The sequence below is a fragment of the Alosa sapidissima genome, chromosome 24 (assembly GCF_018492685.1).
Source record: "Alosa sapidissima isolate fAloSap1 chromosome 24, fAloSap1.pri, whole genome shotgun sequence".
NCBI classification, from domain to species: Eukaryota; Metazoa; Chordata; class Actinopteri; order Clupeiformes; family Clupeidae; genus Alosa; species Alosa sapidissima.
Window position 1 is genome coordinate 401,951 of NC_055980.1, and position 19,306 is coordinate 421,256.

At 44.5% G+C, this 19,306-nt stretch overlaps 1 protein-coding gene and 1 long non-coding RNA gene across 2 annotated transcripts in view; one reads left to right on the forward strand and one right to left on the reverse strand.

Annotated features, from left to right (window-relative positions):
* bub3 (BUB3 mitotic checkpoint protein) overlaps positions 1–19,306 on the reverse strand; it is a 234,451-nt gene that overhangs the window by 95,825 nt on the left and 119,320 nt on the right. The gene's annotated exons all lie outside the window — the stretch shown is intronic.
* LOC121700146 lies at positions 4,652–5,517 on the forward strand. Its single transcript, XR_006027117.1, has 2 exons — positions 4,652–4,738; positions 4,963–5,517. It is a non-coding gene; the product is annotated as an uncharacterized LOC121700146 (long non-coding RNA).

The window sequence follows — 19,306 nt, forward strand, 5'->3', positions numbered from 1 at the left end:
TAGTTTAAAAGTTGTTGATAGACAGCTAGTTTAATAGATAGTTTAAAAGTAGACCGTTTAAAAGTTGAAGGTAAATAGTTTAAAAGTTGTTGACAGACTGGACGTTTAATTAATGTAGATATTCAAATAGTTTAATGGCTGTGTATAGGTAGATATTTGACAATAACTGAAAGTTGGAATGGCTCTAATGTTTGCTAGCAGTTATGCTAAGATTTTTAACTATGCTAACCATGCTACTTAGCTAATGTTTTATAGCAGTGCTAGCAATGCTAAAAATGCTACTTAGCTAACGTTTTCTAGCAGTTTTGATAAACATGCTAACAATGCTAGCAATTTTAGCAGTTATGCTAACTATGCTAATAGCATGCTAACTATGCTAACCATGTGACTTAGCTAATCATTTTTAGCAGTTTTGCTAAAAATGCTAACATGCTAACTATGTTAACCATGCTAACTAGCTACAGTGGGTAGGAGTCATAGTTGATGACAAGTAACAGTTACAATGGCTAAACAGTTAAAAAGTTAGCTAATCATTTTTAGCAGTTATGTTAACTATGCTAACATGCCAACTATGCTAACCATGTGACTTAGCTAACCTAGCTAATCATTTTTAGCAGTTATGCTAACTAGCATGCTAATAATGTTAACCATGTGACTTAGCTAACCTAGCTAATCATTTTTAGCAGTTATGCTAACTATGCTAACCATGTTACTTAGCTAACTTATCTAATCATTTTTAACAGTTTTGTTAAAAATGCTAACTAACATGCTAACTATGCTAACCATGCTAATTAACTACAGTGGGTAGGAGTCATAGTTGATGACAAGTAACAGTTATAATGGCTGAACAGTTGAAAAGTTCAGTAGTTTAAAGGGTTAAATTGTTTAACAGTGAAATATTTTAGTGAGGACTTTTATTTTGAAACAGTTTTTGGCAGAGGAAGCAGTTGAACAGGATGTGTAGTCTTAACCCTTAAAGGTGTAGGTTTTTGAACATTCTAAGTTCCGCAACAATTGAAGGTTCTAAAATGCTATGTTGAATTCAATGAACCCAGATATTCTTTAGAATGTTCATTTCTCAACATTCCCGTCACACCGGTGTGACGGTACTCCTTTAAGGGTTAATAAGGCCAGTTTGTATGCTTAAAGCCTGAGACTGGCAGTTGATCCAGGTGGCCTGAACACCTGCCATAGGATTCTAATTGCTTAACGGCCGTATTATGATGTCACAATCAGCAATGTTAAGTCTATAGGGATTTTTAAATAGTTTTTCTTTAATAGTTTAAAAAGTATAAAAGTTTCAAAGTTGAAAAGACATAGCAGCTTGGTCCGTTTGAATACCTACGTTACAAAGTTTGAATGAAGTTTCTAAGTTAAACTGTTCAAGAGAAATTGCGTACGGAAAAAGTGGTAAGCGGAATAATAATAATAATAATAATAATAATAAGTTGTTGTTGCCTAGGAAGAACAGTACAGTGCATTTTCATGCACTGTAAAAATTGCGCAATACACTGAAATTTAATTTAGCAAATTTTAAATATATAAGAAATTCTCTTAGCACTGAGGCATCTAGTACATACTTACAAGCAATGATTATCCCTCACCTTCTATACTGCATCACATCCTGGTCTCAGACAAGTAAAACAGTGATAAAACCTTTAGAATCTTTGTACAAAAACTGCCTTAAAATCCATTACAAAAAGACATGCCATTATCATCACTGTCATATACTGGCCAAATATAGTTTATTGAGTTTTGAAAATCTAATGAAACACTAAAATGTGTCTTTACTACATAAAATAATTTACAGTGCTACTGCTCCCCCTTTGAAAAAGTTTGTAACACTCTGCTCTGAAAATTCTGAGCGAACTACACGACGTGTCACAAGGGGGGAGTGTAGCATCCCTCGTCGTAAAACCAAATTTGGGAGTTCCTCTTTCTCATGTGTGGCCATGAGACAGTGGAATGCCCTCCCCACAGAATACATATTATGTACAAATTCTCATACCTTTTCATGCTTGACTAAGAGGTGGATGTTAAGTGGACAAGTTTGCACACATTTAAGATGTTGTATGTGTGTGTGTGTGTGTGTCTGTGTGCAGAGCTGGATAGTACTAAACAGGCTTTAGTTATACGTGTATGCTGGGGAGGGGGGTAAGAGAGTGTAAGTGGGCTGCTGGCGTCCATGTTTTCTATTCTAAGACTGCTTGTTTGTTAAATACTATGGCCATCACATCACCTTTAGTTCTATGTAATTTATTTATGTTACTGTTATTTTATTTTATGTTTTTATACTTGCCCAGGGACTACAGGTGCAAATTAACAATTGCTGCTATAACCTGGCCCAAGACATATTTTCCTGGATCCCAGGATAAATGTTATTTTGTGCATTGTCCCTGATTCAAATAAATAAATTTCCATTCCATTCCATTCCTCCATGATGTCCAGCCACTGAGAGATTATCCTACTGACCATAGTCTGAGACACTCTGAACCTCTCTGCGATGTCGTCCTGTAATAAGTTCAGCCGGAGCTTCATCAGGGTCATGAACAGTTGATCTTTGGGGTGTAACTGAGAGATGCTGCATCCAGCTGTCAGCTCGTCAGCCAAAGCCTCAAATGCATCCAGTGACAACCCAATGTACAGTAGAGACAGCCGATCATTCCGGAGAAGTTCGGTGTGTACCAGATGTTGATCAGGACACGGTGTTGTCTGGTCGTGGAGGTGAGGACAATGGAGTGGGTCACTGACAGCATAAGTGTGATCTTCCATGTGTAGATATTCCCACTGTTTAGAAGCATCACGGTGTGTCATCCTATCAGAGTTATCTCATCAGTCTCCTGGCTTGCAGAACTGGTTGAGGGTGTTTCTGTAGAAATAACCCACATCAGTAAGTACTCATTGTGCTGCCTTCCAATATTACCAGTCCTAGACAATACATTATTAATCCTCGACCTGATCCCATGTTGTAATGCTGTTCATTTATTGAGGTCAAATCAAGGCATAGTTAGGGGTGTAGCCTATGAGGTCTACATATCTGAATAAATGAGTTTTATTCTGCATATTTTCCCCATTGCAGCATTCCAAAGGCTAAAAACAAGCAACAGGAGAAACTGTCAGTCTGTCCACATCAATGCGCTGTGCAATTTCGTAATTTCGTGTGTCGTCGGGACTAACAGGGAGGAAATGTAACTAGGAACTTGCATCACTAAATCTCGTAGCAATCACTGCAAACATACTGCTAACAGACGATAGCATTTGCTATCGCTGTTTGCGAACATGCTGATATGGTTTCAGCTCGGTTTAACCAGGAAGTTGAGACATATGTCTTAACAAGCCCTCACCAAACAAAAAAAGTTAGACAGCATAACTGTACATAGTTTTGAAAAAAGGTACTGATGTGATAATGTTGATCATACACATTAGACGCTAGCTGGCGATAATGATATCTGTTAGTGCTAGCAAAATTGTATCTTACCTGGGAGCCTCACAAGTATACGACGAGCCTTTTTCGTCGGAGGAGTAACATATCCCAACCATTTCTCGGGGTATGGGTGTTGGTCTGATGGTTTGCCGTCCACAAAATGAAAAGAACAGACGTAGGGCTTTTTCGGAGGTTTCTTCAAGTTTAGCGCCTTTAGCCACATACGCCGGTCCTTGTCGCTGGATGGCGGGGGGTAAAGATTAAAAGCTGCCTCACAACATTCTGCTCTAGTTTTCCCGTGGACCACACAGTACTGTTGTAGGGATTCCCGCACCGAACACATAATGCTGGACATCTTAAAAAAGTAGCTGATGTGCCAAAGTAATGCAACGGACAGAACTGGACAGAGTTGCTCAACCGGAAGTTCGAAGACAATCCAGAACTATATGGCGCCCCCTTGTTGGCGTGCGGAATAAGGTGAATATTCTCCTGCTGAATAGTTCATCTGATTAGGAGTTACATACTTTATTGTAGTGGGAATATGCAATCTTACAACAGGACGTCCAGTTAGCAGTGGGCAGGAGCTCTGTGCAGTTCGTAGGCTATATGGCTGAAGTGAAACGAGTAGCCTACTGCTTGCGTCAATTAAAGTATTACGTTTGTGTCAGTAGGTCTAATGTACTCGTGTAACTACTATCCTGCTGATTAAGTCATCTGATTATCGAGATTTTTACCTTCTTTCCATGTAGTAATGTATAATCTTACAACGTCCAGTTAGCTGGGCAGGAGCTCTGTGCAGTTTGTAGCCTATGGCTGAAGTGAAACGAGGTCAACGAAAATATTACTAGGCCTACTCTCGTTTGTGTCAATTCAAAAACACTTTTATTTATCCCCAAGGGGCAATTTACATACCATGGAGTAGAGTACAATAATCAAAAATCCTATAAATATCACTGTTTAAAATTCAGTAGGTCTAATGTAATCTTGTAACTATCCTGCTAACATCTGATTGAGATTATTACCTTTCTTTCCATGTAGTAGCCTAATATGTGATCTTACAACTCTGGTAACTAAAACTGGAGACATTTACTTAAGCTACTTTGTGCTTCCTGCTCATTCAAAATTACAAAATAACAGCAGGGAAATTATGTTTGTTTTTACAGGTTATGAAAAGAATGGCCCAGGTTCCTGAGGAGCTGACCTGAATGACCATCATGGCCTCGATCTGTTGTGCCTCTATATTTATTCTTTGCAAAATGCAATGAATATTTACAGAGCTGACCATGGCCGTTTGAGAATCAGAGGGATGGAAAGGTGAGGACAATCTGATACAAGTGTTAGCAGTTACAGTATATAAATAAAATATTTTTAACCAATACACATTCATTATTGGTTCAGCACATTGCAAAAACACAGTTTGATCAACACCACAAAATGACAAACTTTATATTTTTATTTCAACAATCGTCCAGTGATACTCTAATGTAAAAGATTTTTTATAGTAAAAAATGTGCTTTTCCACCCTGTTCTCGTTGCAGGCAATGAAGTGACTTGGCCTACAGGTCTTTTGTGAGCAGGTGCTGGGGTTTTCTTAGAAGAAGCGTCCGTGTCATGATCCCCTCGTGTGTGGTGCTACGCATATGGAGGGAGCGTCCGGATACTTAAGGGCAGTACGTTGGATTCAGACCCCTTGTCGACTGAACCGTGACTCATGTTCAGCAACAGCATCCTCCATAGAAGGTCGGTCAAGCTGAGCACACAAGTCTTGGGACACAGGAATCCGCTGGACGGCATCCCAATCAGGAAGAGGGTCTTTGATGATCTCGAAGAGGACAAGAAAGAGGACATATATTGGATACTGTAATACAGTGCATTGTAGGCTGTATACTGTACAATAGACAAATTGTATGGCCCTGAACATTGTGCTTTGTTTACAGTACTGATGATTATTTCGATACCAGTAGCATCAGGTCTAAGACAGCCTGTTGTGTGAGAATCGATAAGTTATTTTTAGTGCCTATACTGTTGCACATTTTGATTTGTTGTTTGTAATAAAAAAGTATATTTTATTGAACTTACAAATTGTTTGGCAAGCCTGTACATAGTTTCTCCTTGGCTGTCTTCTGTTGTGGGGACTCCGCATCGTCATTGAAGTGCATGGCTGCTAGATAAAACCTAAACCAAACAACAGAAATGTTGTAACACAAGTGAAAGTCACTTTTGCATGCACACACCAAGCTGTTAACTCACAGCAAAAGCATTTGCTAATATTTTAAGCCCCGCAAGATGCCACACTTGGAGCATCTGTTGGCATGCTGTGTTTGTCATGTTGTCGTTTTTGTAATGTTCTAAAATAAGAACGTGCAAATAAATCCATTGTATTTAGACAACACAGTTTTCAACATATCGACTAGATATCATTTGAATTGATAACGTGAAGTTGTTTCCACTTCTGACGTCAAAAACTTATGTGGGTTATATTACAGCTTAGCAACCAAACTATCGTGTTACTCAGCTTCAGTTAGCTATCTTTTTTTTTTTAAGTATATATTTTTGGCCTTTTATGCCTTTAATTTACAGGACAGTAGAGAATGACAGGAAGCGAGTGGGAGAGAGAGTCGGGGTGGGATCCGGAAAGGACCACGGGGCGGGAATCGAACCCGGGTCGCCGGCGTACGGTGCAGGTGCCCCAGCCAGCCGCGCCACGGCTGGGGCCTCAGTTAGCTATCTTGCTGAGAACATAACCTGTCAGAGATCTCGACAAACATGCATAGTAAAATGTAGCCTAACATGACAACACAGGTTTTATCCGAATGACACACAGGAAAATTAAATAGCCTTGCCAATGAACTAAATCACACATTCTACTTGCTAGATACACGTTAGCATAACTGCTTAGCGACAAAATAATACAGCATGCGGTTGTGATGACCTTATGGTCGGAACAGCCCCTCGTTTCAGTAACAGCAGCTTAACAAATCCTGCTTTAAACTGTCCAAGGTTTTGAAAACTGCCTTCGGTGAAATGTTTTGCAAATTAATAACGGAGTGTCGAACTTTGCAGGGATCTTCTGGTAGAAAAACATTATCCATGCCCCTCGAACTTTTGAATCCTTGGGAAGACTATGGAAAGTCTCCGCTTTCTTTGTAGCCTAAGTTTCAGCCTGGAACACTGCATTTACGACCGTGTCTCGATATCCTTGAAGAACTGTCTGCTTTATAATTCCTGTGGAAGTAAACGAGCAGGCAGCTAAACTAGTGTTTGTCTTATCTTCGCTCTCCATTCACGTTCCTGGGCTCAGAGCACCAGTGGGCTGGTCTGTATGTAAATTTTGAGGCGTGACAAATGTACAGGCCGGAGCCAAATAAGGTACCACCTGCTAGTTTGCGTAAACTCGGAGCTTCGTTGGGATTCGCCCGTTTTATGGCGGGAGTTTCGAATTGTGAGATTTGCATAGGAAGGAGGGGTTTTGAAGTTCTCTGTATCTCCATTTCACCCACTGAACTATCACTATTCATCTATGACAAGGTAAACTCGGTTTTGCATTCTATGACCCCTTTAAGGTGGATTACACCCTCCCCCCTTAAATCCCTTCATGGGTGTCTACAGGTCTAACTTTCTGAAAGCTATATCCTCAGGAGTGAGTGATTGTCTAGCTCATTAAGAGAGACCATGGCCCTATTAAAACCATGTAATATGGTGTGGGCAAAAGAAATAAGGGGGTTCCCTAGCTGGGAATACTGAAAGCGGCTGGGAGCTTTCCGTGATCTCTCAGACCTCCTGGTGGCAGGGTTGTGCACAATTCGAATTGCAATTCTGCTTCCTGTTTGCTACCTCAATTCAGTTTCAATTCAATTCTGGAATTTTGCACAAGCCTGCCTGGTGGGAGGATCTTCAGAAGGCACTTCATCATCTGGCACCTCATGGAGTTCAGGTGCTTCTGAGGGCTCTTTCTCCAAGTTGCCAAAGTTTGTTATGTCTCTCCAACGGTCAGTATTCGCCGCAGGACTTGAGACATCAGCAGCATCAATGGGACTTTCAGCAGCAGCACCATTGACAGGACCTTCAACAGCAGCAGCATGGACAGGGCCTTCATCCATGTATTCCACAGGTAAGTATTCCTCATGCTTCTCAGGTCCGGCTTGGTAAACAGCTGGACTTTCCGAGCAGGATGAGTCATCACTCTCAGGGTCGGAAGCTTTACTTTCTGACCGTTGAACAGGGTTGTTCCTTGTTCGGGGTCATTGTGTCGTTCCCTTCTCAGGTTGCTCTTGAGGTTCCTCATCAGTCAACACTCCACAAGGCAGCAGCAGGTCTCTGTGGAGAGTGGCGTTGCATCTGTCCCCTCAGGTTGGACAACATAGACAGGTAAGTCATCCACTTGCTTGATCACTTTGTAGACACTTGATTCCCACCGGTCAGCCAGCTTGTGCTTGTTCCGTAGCCGCAGATGTCGAACGAGGACACGGTCTCCCTCCGCCAGTGCAGATGCGCGGACAGACTTGTCAAAGCGTCTCTTGTTTCTGACAGCAACCTTCTCTGCATTCTTCATGGCCAGTTGGTAACTCTTCTTGAGGTGAGACTTGAGCTTTCTCACGTATTGAGAGTGGGAGGTAAATTGGACACCTCTAACTGGCAGTCTGAAGGCGATGTCAATCGGAAGGCGGGGCGTCCGCCAAACATGAGCTCATAAGGGGAGAAACCGGTGACTTCGTTCTTAGTGCAGTTGTAGGCGTGAGTGAGGGGTTTCACAAAATCACGCCATCTGCTCTTCTCCTCGTCTTTTAATGGTCCCAGCATACTCAGGGGGGTGCGGTTGTACCGCTCAACTGTGTTTCCTTGTGGGTGGTAAGGACTTGTTCTAACCTTCCTGATCCCGGTGATGGCACAGAGCTCCTTAATGGTGTGTGACTCAAAGTCTCGGCCCTGGTCACTGTGGAGTCTCTCAGGGAATCCATAGTGGACAAAGACCTGCTCCCACAGACACCGTGCCACAGTGCTGGCTTTCTTATCTTTTGTTGGAATTGCAACTGTGTACTTGGTGTTGCCGTCAGGTTCCAGGGACAGAAAATCCATACAGGCCAACTCCATTGGTCTAGTGGTCTGGATGTTGACGAGGGGTGCTGTCTTGTCTGGCTGAGATTTCCGCCTGACTCATCTGCCCAGGACTTTATCTTCCTCGACATCAGCTGCCATCTTTGGCCAGTAGAATCTGGATCTCACCAGGTAGACCCCTGAGCACAGATGATCTCAACTCCTGGGGTAGCACAAGCTGTCTGCTAACTCAAGCAGGGTGATGACTTGGCCTATAGCAGGATCCGCCCACTGGTGTCGCCCAAGCTTTTCCTCTGAAAACCTGGGGATGGTGGCATGTCCTTCAAGGCAGTCGTCCTCTTCAAAGGCATCTGGCACTGCCTCAGGATGGAGTGCGAGGGATTTGACCAGCGTCACGGGTGAGTCTGGCTCTGTATTGCAGAGGAGGTGTTTGTGACAGGCAGCAGTGACCACATCAGCAGGTAAATTGGTCTCAGCAGCTGTGGACAAGTGGTGGGAGGTGAACTGCTTTATCCTCTGATGCTCTTCCAGCGAAGCCTGGTCACTCATCACCTCACAGTGAGGACGTCTGGAGAGTCCGTCTGCAACCTGGTTCTGTTTTCCAGCTCTGTACTTGATGTTAAAGTCGAAGGTGGAGAGAGCTGCCAACCAGCGGTAGCTTGCTGCATCCAACTTTGCTGAGGTCAGGATGTAAGTCAAGGAGTTATTATGACTGTAAAGGTGTTGCCATACAGGTAGTCATGAAACTTTTCGACAATAGCCCACTTCAATGCCAAAAACTCTAGCTTGTGAGCTGGATATCTGGACCCGCTGGATTACAGACCCCGGCTGGCGTAAGCAATGACACGGCTTTGTCCATCTTGCTCCTGATACAGAGCTGCTCCTATGCCGATGGTGCTGGCGTCAGTGTGTAGCACATAGGGCAGCTTTTGATCAACGAATCCGAGTACTGGGAAGGTTGTCAGTCTCAATGACGGTTTCAAAGGCCTGCTGACATGCAGGAGTCCAGTGGTCTGCAAACGGCTCTTTAGGGTGGAAGTATTTCACGCCACTGCCAGTCTTGCTCCTATGCCCCTTCCGAGCAGGTGGATAACCGGTGGTGAGTGCATTCAAGGGTTTCACAATTTTAGAGTAGTCTCTGACTAAGCAGCGGAAATATTCGCTTTGGACAAAGGCGTCTGCTAAATCCATAACCATAAATATCCAGAGAATTCCAGGAAAGACTGCAGCTCTTTGAGAGTCTTGGGCACTGGCCAGGTGATTCAGGCTCTGATTTCCCTGGATCAGTGTGAACTCCATCCCTTGATACGACATGTTCCAGGTAGCGCACAGAGGTTGGCACTTGTCTGGGGACAACTTCAGACTGTTGTCTCTGAGTCGTGTCAAAACGTGGGTCAGCCAGGTTTCATGCTCTTCCAAAGACTTGGAAAACACAATCAGATCATCAATGAAGACAAGGACTTCTTTCAAGTTGATGTCTCCCATGCACTTCTCCATCAGCCGTTGGAAGGTGGAGGGGACGTTTGTCCCTGATATGCGATTGAACTCGAAGAAACCCAATGGACAGACAAAGGCGGTTTTGGGCTCGTCAGTCTCTTCCATCTCTGGTAGTACCCAGACTTCAGGTCCATAACTGAGAACCACTGGGACCCAGAGAGAGCGGAAAAGGTCTCTTCCACATTAGGCAGTGCATAGGCATCTTTGATGGTCTGGTTGTTCAACTTTCTGTAATCCACACACAGTCTGACGTCGCCATCTTCTTCCTGACAACCAGAATGGGAGAAGAAAATGGAGATTCAGACTCCCGGATGATTTCTGCGTCAAGAAGGGTCCGGAGGTGTTTACGGACTGCCTCATAGTCTTGGGGGTGGATTGGCCTTGACCGCTGCTTGAAGGGTGTTTCATCTCTGAGCTTGAGGTGGTGTTTCACTCCGGTCACATGGCCATAATCCAACTCATGGTGGGCAAAGACGTCAGAGAACTGTCTCAGTCTGTGTGTGACTCTGTCCTTCCAGGACTCTGGTACTGAAGAGTCACCGAAGTCTGAGGTGTCTCAGCTGAACATGGCTGCTGGTAGAACAGCTGACAACACTTGACTGTCTTGACTGTCAACACTTGACTTGACTGGGCACATCTCTCAGCGGTGACATTGCTGGTGCTCACGTGACCCTCCAGCGGGGACTACTTTGGGCTCTTTCCCTCTAAGCGTCACTGTTCCAAGGTGTCCACTCGTTCACTGTTTCTTTCAGCATCTTCAAGATCTGTGTGTATCCAGGCAAAGGGGACGTCAGGCTGGAGGTGTGGTGATCACAGTGCTCATCATAAAGCATGTCCAGTGTTAGTGCCAATCAGAACAGGAATGTCACTGCTGGAGCGGATGTCAGGGATGACTAAAGCCAGGCTGTGTACTTCAGGTTCTGTGTCAATGAATTCCTTGGGGAAAGCTATCTTGAGCTCTACATACCCGAGGTATGGAACAGACTGTCTGTTAGCTCCCTCAACTTCAAGGAGATGGCTCATGGGATGGATGGGCTGATGGGACAGGTGGTCTTGATAGAAGGACAGGGATACAGTTGTCACCTGAGAGCCCGTGTCAAGTAAGCCGTTGCAGTGCACGCCGGAGATGGTGAGGTTAGCAGTGCACTTATGACCGATGAGCCCTCTAGGGATGTTGGGATGTTGCTTTGAGCCTGCATAAGAGAGCCTTGCTTTAGTCAGTGGGGTGGTGGTGGTGGGGCAGGGGGGTTACTAATGCTGGTTTAAACGAGCGGAACCTGAAACACCATGGACCTGCCTGCTGCTTCTCTCTGAGCTCCCTTCTCTTAGCATCAACCAGCGCTGGATTTACCAGGTCACTGCACACTGAGGAGAGGTGGCCATCTTCTCCACAGTTGAAACAGTAACCAGGTTTTGGACTCTTGGAGACTGTCTTGTCACGCATGGGATAGTGCGTGTTTGGAGTTGGCCTTCAGTCCAGCTCTGTTTTCTTCTTTGAAGATTTTTTGGACTGCTCAGACTGTGAGGCTGTCAGGGAGGCAAGCTGAACTTTAAGTTGAGCAATCTCCTCTCTCATTTGCTTCTCACCTGCAGTGTGTCTACTCTCCGTGAACTGCATGTCAATGCCGAACTCATCTACATTGCAGTCCCACACGTGGTGATATTTGGACTGGGTTTTGGTTCTGGAGAGACCCAAGCGCTGGGACATTCTGCTGGATTTTGCAACCTGTTTATCCTCCTCAGTCCGGAGAAGCAGCAACAGATCAGAGAATGGAGGCGGTGCATTCTTCTTGTGCTCAAGCTGAAAACTGGAGATGAGAGCATTGTTCCAACAACCTCTACAAAACTGTTTTAACAGCTGGCGGTCAAAGTCACTAAATAGAATGCCTCCTCTTTGCCAGACCCAGTTGAGTGCTGTCTGCAGGCGGCTCAGGTAAGCAGAGGGCTTCTCGCCAGCATCCTGGTGGGTGTTAAGAAACTTCGGAAACTTCGAAAAGCTGTGTGTGTTTCACCAGGTTAGCTGCAGGAGGCAACAGGCTCTCCACAAATTCAGTGCGACTGCGCCATGTCTCATAGTCCACTTCATGGTTAGGAGTAGGCAGTCTACCAGAGAAGAACCGCAGCTTAGTGCTGCTGTGAGAAGACATGCTTTCAGTGCGTCGGACAATGCGCTCCACTACCACCTTCTGCACCTCAGGCGTTGTGAGCTGACTCACAGGAATTGTGTAGGATGGTCGTCTGCTAAGTTAGGGAACATTAGCGTCAAGCTGAGCGGGAGGAGAAGTGCCACTAAGAACATCGGCTGCCATGATGGATGGTGAAGCTGAACTGTGGCGATCAAGAGATGCATGCCGGTCGTCAGAGGTTGTTGCTGGGCTATGCATTGTTGAGACACCTGAGGTTTCAACAGGGATGGACGGTAAGGAAACGGGTGCTTCAGTTCCAAGAGAACCTTGGAGACAGGAGAGCTCATCATGCAGAAGTGACTGCAAGTCCAGACCGCTCAGTTTAGTCTCTTAAGGAGTCAAGGTATGTCTGTGTTAAATTACTTCCCACATACCTTGAATAAACACTAGAAAGTTGCCTAATGCAGTGGACAGTGCTGGAGTCATCTGGGGAAGGCCTATAGAGTGGTAGCTGTCCTAGCTTCTCTACCATAAACCCTGACTGCATTTACGTGCATCACCCGTGAAAAAGGCCCATGTTCCTCTAAAAAATTCCCCATCTGCATCACTATCACTCATACCACTGACTAAGACGGAATTAGGCACTTTAACATTCTTTTGTCTAATCACATCCATTTCAAATGTACAGTTTCAATGTAAAATCTGAAGTCCAATAGAAAATATGTAAATGCAAAAAGATATAAAGTTAAATGCAAAAAGATATAAAATATATATAAACACTATAAATACTAATTACAAAAATGTTACCACTGCCCCCCTCCTGGCTGGCTTGCCAAGTTTTATGTAACACCTCTCTGCTCTACTTAATAAAAAATGTACTTTAAAATAAAAGGAGGTGCCTCTATGGGTTACGATTTGGTTTAGGCCAGTTGTACAGTGTTCCCCACAGAACTGAATTCTATTTGTGGGGGTAGGTTTGCAGAATTAACTTGAATTCAACAGTTTTTAACAAATTAGCGTAGCGTGGTTATGATGAACCAGATTTAAGCACAATTTAGTACAACCTGGAAAATCATTGTGTGCTGGTCAATGTTGATATTGTGGTGGGCCACCACAAATAAGTCAATGTATGGGAAACACCGTTCTAGGTTCGGCATTAAGGGGGGAGTAAAATTGACAAGGACACCAGTATGTAAAATGTTATAAATAAATAATGCAGGTTTATTAAATAGAATTATATATCGTCTCTAAGAGAAAGGGTGTGGAAATATTAGTAAATAGAAAATAAATAGTAATAAATACAAAACCCTATAAAATAATAAAAGAGCTCTAAAAAAAATTAAAAGTATCAAATCAATAGTTAAAAAATCAAATGTCCAAAAGAAAAGAAATACCCGGGTAAAGTGGTGAGAGTGTACAATGTCAGTGTATGTTTGAAGGCTTATCTGTGTCCAGGTAACAGAGATTGGGGTTGATCCAAGGGGTTGATTATCCAGTATGAAAGGGCAGAACAGTTCAATCGATCCAAGGGGACTGACTCGCCATCCAGTGTTCCAGTGTACATAAAAAAACAATCTGCATACAGCAGTTTGAGAATACAATTAAGGTCATATATTAAATATCAAAGTCATAAGAAAAAAAAAATATATACATTGTTACGACCCTGGTGGGTCTCTTTTGGCCCGCCCACTTTTGTGCCTGTGCTCTGTCTCTCCCTCTCTCTGTGGCAGGTGACTAGGGCCCAGGTGTACCCAGTTGTGTGAGATCACCCTTGATTGGTGTGGGGATAAGAAGCCTGCTCTCCCCATGCTGGGGGCTCTCTTCTCCGACGTTGGCTTTTGTTTTCCGTTTCGCTGTACATACCCCTAGACACTGACTGGCACTACATTCTTATTTTACACTTCATTATACTGACTTTCTTAATCTTCGCTACAATATTCTTTAATAAATATACTTTATTTACTTATTATCTGCGTGTGGCCTCCCCTCTATGTTTCATGCTTGAGCCGGCATGTAACATGTGGAGTCTCGCCGGGAGATATGATCCGGAATCTGGTATGTAACAAAATTTTGAGTAAATAAGTTTGTTGATAATTTAGTGGTCGATTGGTGAATTGGCTTTGAGGTCAATGCTGACAGGTGTAAATTACCTGATCCAGCGGGAGTTATCTGAAATTTGGGGGGAGATCCACGCAGAATTGGTTAGTTTGGTTGTTGTTCGTCTTTGTTTAATTAATTTGTCGGGAGAGGAGGAAGATCCATTGGGTCCAAGCAGACGCTAAATTTTGTTGGTCAAGCCCGTCGTGCATACCTGTGTTAATCGGGTGCAGGTGTCAATTTTGGTAAAGTGGCTGGGATCGGTAATGAGGTTACAACCTACTGGAGCTACGTGAACCCCCGCGCAGGTGAGTGCTTAACGTTGTTTGTTTTTTTCTTGGCCTTTAAATGTATCTTTGTTGTTTTTTGGTGTGTCGGATGCGCTGGGGCTGATTAGCAGCTTAATTGTATGGGGGCACACTGAAGACTAGCAGTAGAAATATTTAGGGCTGTGCTTTGCTTGAGGTAGATGCGGGGCAGCTCGTTTGAACGTTGGGTACTACCTGCACCAGGTTGGTTACGGGCACGCACAATTGGAGCGGACCATTTAGTATTTAACACGATCAAGAAATTGGCATTGTCAAACAGGGGAGCTTGTTTGTTTAGGGTTTTGTTTTATATTAAGTTATGGACTCGTTAACGGATTTTTTTGCAGCTCCATCAGAGGATGTTTTAGAGCGTTTAAAGAAGGACCAATTGTTTAATGTAGCGCAATATTATCGATTCGAGGCCGATATTCCTAAAAAGCATTCAGAAACAGGAATTAAAGGATTTAATTAAAACGAAATTGGCAGAATTGGAAGTAATATCTTTAAATCCTGAACCTGTAGGCCTAGGCCCGACTGCATCTTCCACACCCAATCCTCCGGGTCCCGTACGTTCTGCGTTAACATTTGAGCAACAAAAAGAACTATTTAACATGCAATTGGAGCAGAGGCGGTTCGAAGCCAAACAAAGACAGATGGAAGCTGCCGAACGATTAAAGGAACGAGAAAATGAGCTAGAACAGAAGCGTTTAGAGATGACTGAACGCGAAAAAGAACGACAATTGGAGTTTGAGAGAATGAAACTGCGTGAAAGAGAAACCGAAAGAGAGAATGAAATCCAGAGAGAGCGGCTTAGATTATTGGCAGAAGGTAAAATAACGGGATGACAACGGGGATTTATCGGGGGCGTCAGGGAGGAAAATTGCAGATGGGAGCCTATCGAGTATGATTAAGTTTCTGCCTAAATTTAATGACCGGGACCCTGATATTTTCTTCTCGCTTTTTGAAGGGATTGCGGATGAGCGGGACTGGAGCGACTCTGAGCGCACTCTGCTCTTGCAGAGTGTGTTCACGGGGAAGGCTCAGGAGGCCTTCATTGCGTTGTCGGTATCTGAGCGTAGAAACTACAGGTCTGTTAAGGATGCTGTATTGAGGGCTTTCGAACAAGTTCCAGAGTTTTATAGTCAGCGGTTTAGGGGCTGGAGAAAGGGCGACCGTCAAACTCACACTGAGGTGACCAGGGAGGTCACTGGTTTCTTTAACCGCTGGTGTTCAGCTACCGAGGTAAACACTTTTGAAGCACTTTGTAACCTGATAGTCCTAGAACAATTTAAAAACATTGTTCCTGAGTGATTGGCCACTTATATTAATGAGCACAAGGTAAAAACTGCTGCGGAAGCTGCGGTGCTGGCCGATGAGTATGTCCTGACCCATAAGAGCAAGAATCATGCGCCAAACCATTATTACAGTCGGGAGGAGTCTCGACCTAATTGTTTTAATGGGGGTGTGGGTGGCTACTCTGGGTCAAGAAGAGATCTCTCTGCTCGTAAAGCAGATCCAGAAAGTCAATGTCGCTACTGTTTAGAGAGTGGTCACTGGAAGAGAGAGTGCCCGGTGTTGAGGGGTAAGAACAATGGACGGCCCAGCTCTCCTAGACCAACTGCGTGCGCTGCTCGAGTCATACAGTCTGTCTGTACCGGTGTTGAGGTGAATGGTGGTATTTCCTCAAGTTGTTTGGCCTCTGCAGGAGTTTCGGGTGGTAGGGTGCCCAATCCAACAGTAGAGGCGCAACGTAGTCTTGAGACCTCTAATGAGTGGGTTAGTGAGAGCTATGGTCCATTTATTAGGAGCGGCGAAATTTCATTGGTGGGTAGCGCTCGAAAAGTTTCTGTTAAAATACTGCGTGACACAGGAGCCGCTGATTCATTTGTTGCTGCATCTGTCTTGTCTTTTTCTAAGGAATCCTACACCGGTGATGACATCCTGATTTGTGGCATTGGCATGGAAACTATGTTAGTTCCCCTGCACAGGATTGAGCTAGACTCGGATCTTGTGCAGGGCGAAGTGATCGTTGCAGTTCGCCCGTCGTTACCTGTAGAGGGGGTCGACATTATTCTGGGGAATAATTTAGCTGGTGGGCATGTGTGGCCTAGTGTGCCGCAGCCACCTGCAGTTTCCACTCGGCCCGTGAGTTTAACACAGAAAAACGAGCGCACAAGGCAGGTTTCCGAGGTCATTGGGGATGGGTCCAAGCTTGAACCAACATGCAAGCCAACAGATATTGTGTCAGCGCAACATGGTAGTAAGGTAATAAGTCCTCAATTACCTTCTGTACCTCCAGCAATGACTCGTAGTGAATTAGTCGTGGGTGGTGGTGTTTTTATTGTTGACGACTGGTTGGCCCCTAAGTGTGTAACATCAAGTTCTGAGAGGGTTACTAGAATGTGGCAGATTGTAGTACCAAAGAAAAATCGAGATTTGGTGTTGCAGACAGATCACATGGGTATGGCTGAACATGTCGGTGTGCGTGAGACCTACAGACAGCTATTTCAGCATTTTTATTGGCCTTGTTTAAAGTGGGGGGTGGCGGAGTTTATTGGATCCTGTCATGTGTGTCAGCCTGATCAGTATTCCACATTTGCGGCATGTTCATCTGCCCGTGGCTTGACTGTGCAGCCTGTCACTTTTCCCCGTCCCATGTCATCTTTGTTCCTGTCCTTCTTAAATTGCTTTTCCAGGCGCCGGGAATTGCCGGGGTTCAGGGGACCATGGAGATGGAAGGATGTGGGGAGGGTGATGTATGGTTTGTATGGTGGGATTGGTACATCTAGTCCTGGGGTTAAGGGCTGTAGATATGCCCAAGTTTGGGGGTGGGTATGGGAATGTTTTATATTATGCTTACATATCATTGTATTTTTGTTTGTGCTAACTTTGCATTTTCACATGTTTCGATCAGTTACAGAATCCCACTTAGGTGGGGCTTCTGTTTTATGGGGGAGGGTGTTACGACCCTGGTGGGTCTCTTTTGGCCCGCCCACTTTTGTGCCTGTGCTCTGTCTCTCCCTCTCTCTGTGGCAGGTGACTAGGGCCCAGGTGTACCCAGTTGTGTGAGATCACCCTTGATTGGTGTGGGGATAAGAAGCCTGCTCTCCCCATGCTGGGGGCTCTCTTCTCTGACGTTGGCTTTTGTTTTCCGTTTCGCTGTACATACCCCTAGACACTGACTGGCACTACATTCTTATTTTACACTTCATTATACTGACTTTCTTAATCTTCGCTACAATATTCTTTAATATATATACTTTATTTACTTATTATCTGCGTGTGGCCTCCCCTCTATGTGTTATGCTTGAGCCGGCATGTAACAACATACATATGCATTTTCAGTTACAGGATCAATCTGTCAGGAGGACATCTGTTTCTCACTGGACGAGTGTTCTGTTCCACAACCAGTAGTGGTGGTACAATTGGTTGTTCTTCTACATTGTGTGGTACAGACTGTTGTTCCAAATCATTCTGTCTGCATTGAACTCATCAAAGTTTCATCACAAGAGTCTATTGGAGTCAACGGAGTTGGATTTCCCTTGACACCCAACATCTGGTTTACATGGCTTCACACAGTTTCCATTTTCTTCACAAGGAGATAATATTTTAGACCATGTCTACACAAACATAGCTGATGCCTTTTGCATTTTTACACATTTTTACCGAGCAGCGTTTTTTTAAATTTTTTTGCTATTCCAGAGAGATGCTCCTAAGTTGCCAGGCTGCGAGCGCAACCCTGCCCAAAATACCTGCAGAGATACGAAGGCATAGACGAGGTACCAGAGCTGGAGTGAGAGTGAGAGGCGAACGAGGGGCTAAGGTACAGAGTCAGAAAACACCTGAACCTATAGATGGAAACGCTCCGTCACCATCGCCAGGTTCAGAAAGCGGCCCTATCGTCCGGCTATGCCAGCTCTACTGCTCTCCAATGTAAGATCTATCAGGAATAAAACGGACAAGCTTTTACTTCAAACCCACAGCAACTGGAAGTACAAGGAATGCTCTGCCATCTGCTTGACCTCGACCTGGCTGGATGAGTACATCCTGGATGCGGCGGTCACACCTCCCGGCTTTTCAATATACCGGGCAGACAGGTCAGCTAATCTATCACTCAAGTCTAAAGGTGGTGGTGTATGCTTCCTAGTCAATGATCACCAACTCTACCATTGTAACAGTTCTGCTCCCCGGATCTGGAATTTCTTATTGTCACATGCAGACCCTTTTACCTACCACGGGAGTTTGCTTCTATCGTGCTAATTGGTGTTTACATCCCACCACAAGCCAATGCCATCACTGCCACCTGTGTACTAGCACAACATATAGCCGCAACTGAAACATCACATCCAGACTCTACCGTAATAGTTCTGGGGGACTTCAACCACTGCAATCTGTCTGACGAGCTCCCAAACTACACTCAACAGGTGACATGTCCGATAAGAGACGAGAACATTCTGGATCACTGCTACACCACTATCACTTCGGCTTACCGTGCATTCCCGAGTGCTCCGCTGGGAAAGTCTTACCATGCAACACTCTTCCTCGTCCCGGAGTATCGTCAGAAACTTAAATCTGTGAAGCCGAAGTCCAACATCGTGAAAGTAGATGTCGTATCGATAGCGTATTGATAGGTCCACAGATGCGTATCGATAGGTCCACAGATGCTATCGATACGCTGAAAGGCTGCTTTGAATGCACCAACTGGGACATCTTTAAACACATGTGTGTCAGCCTAGACGAGAACACAGAGGCTGTGACGTCATACGTCCGGTTTTGTGTTGATGACTGCATTGGGACCA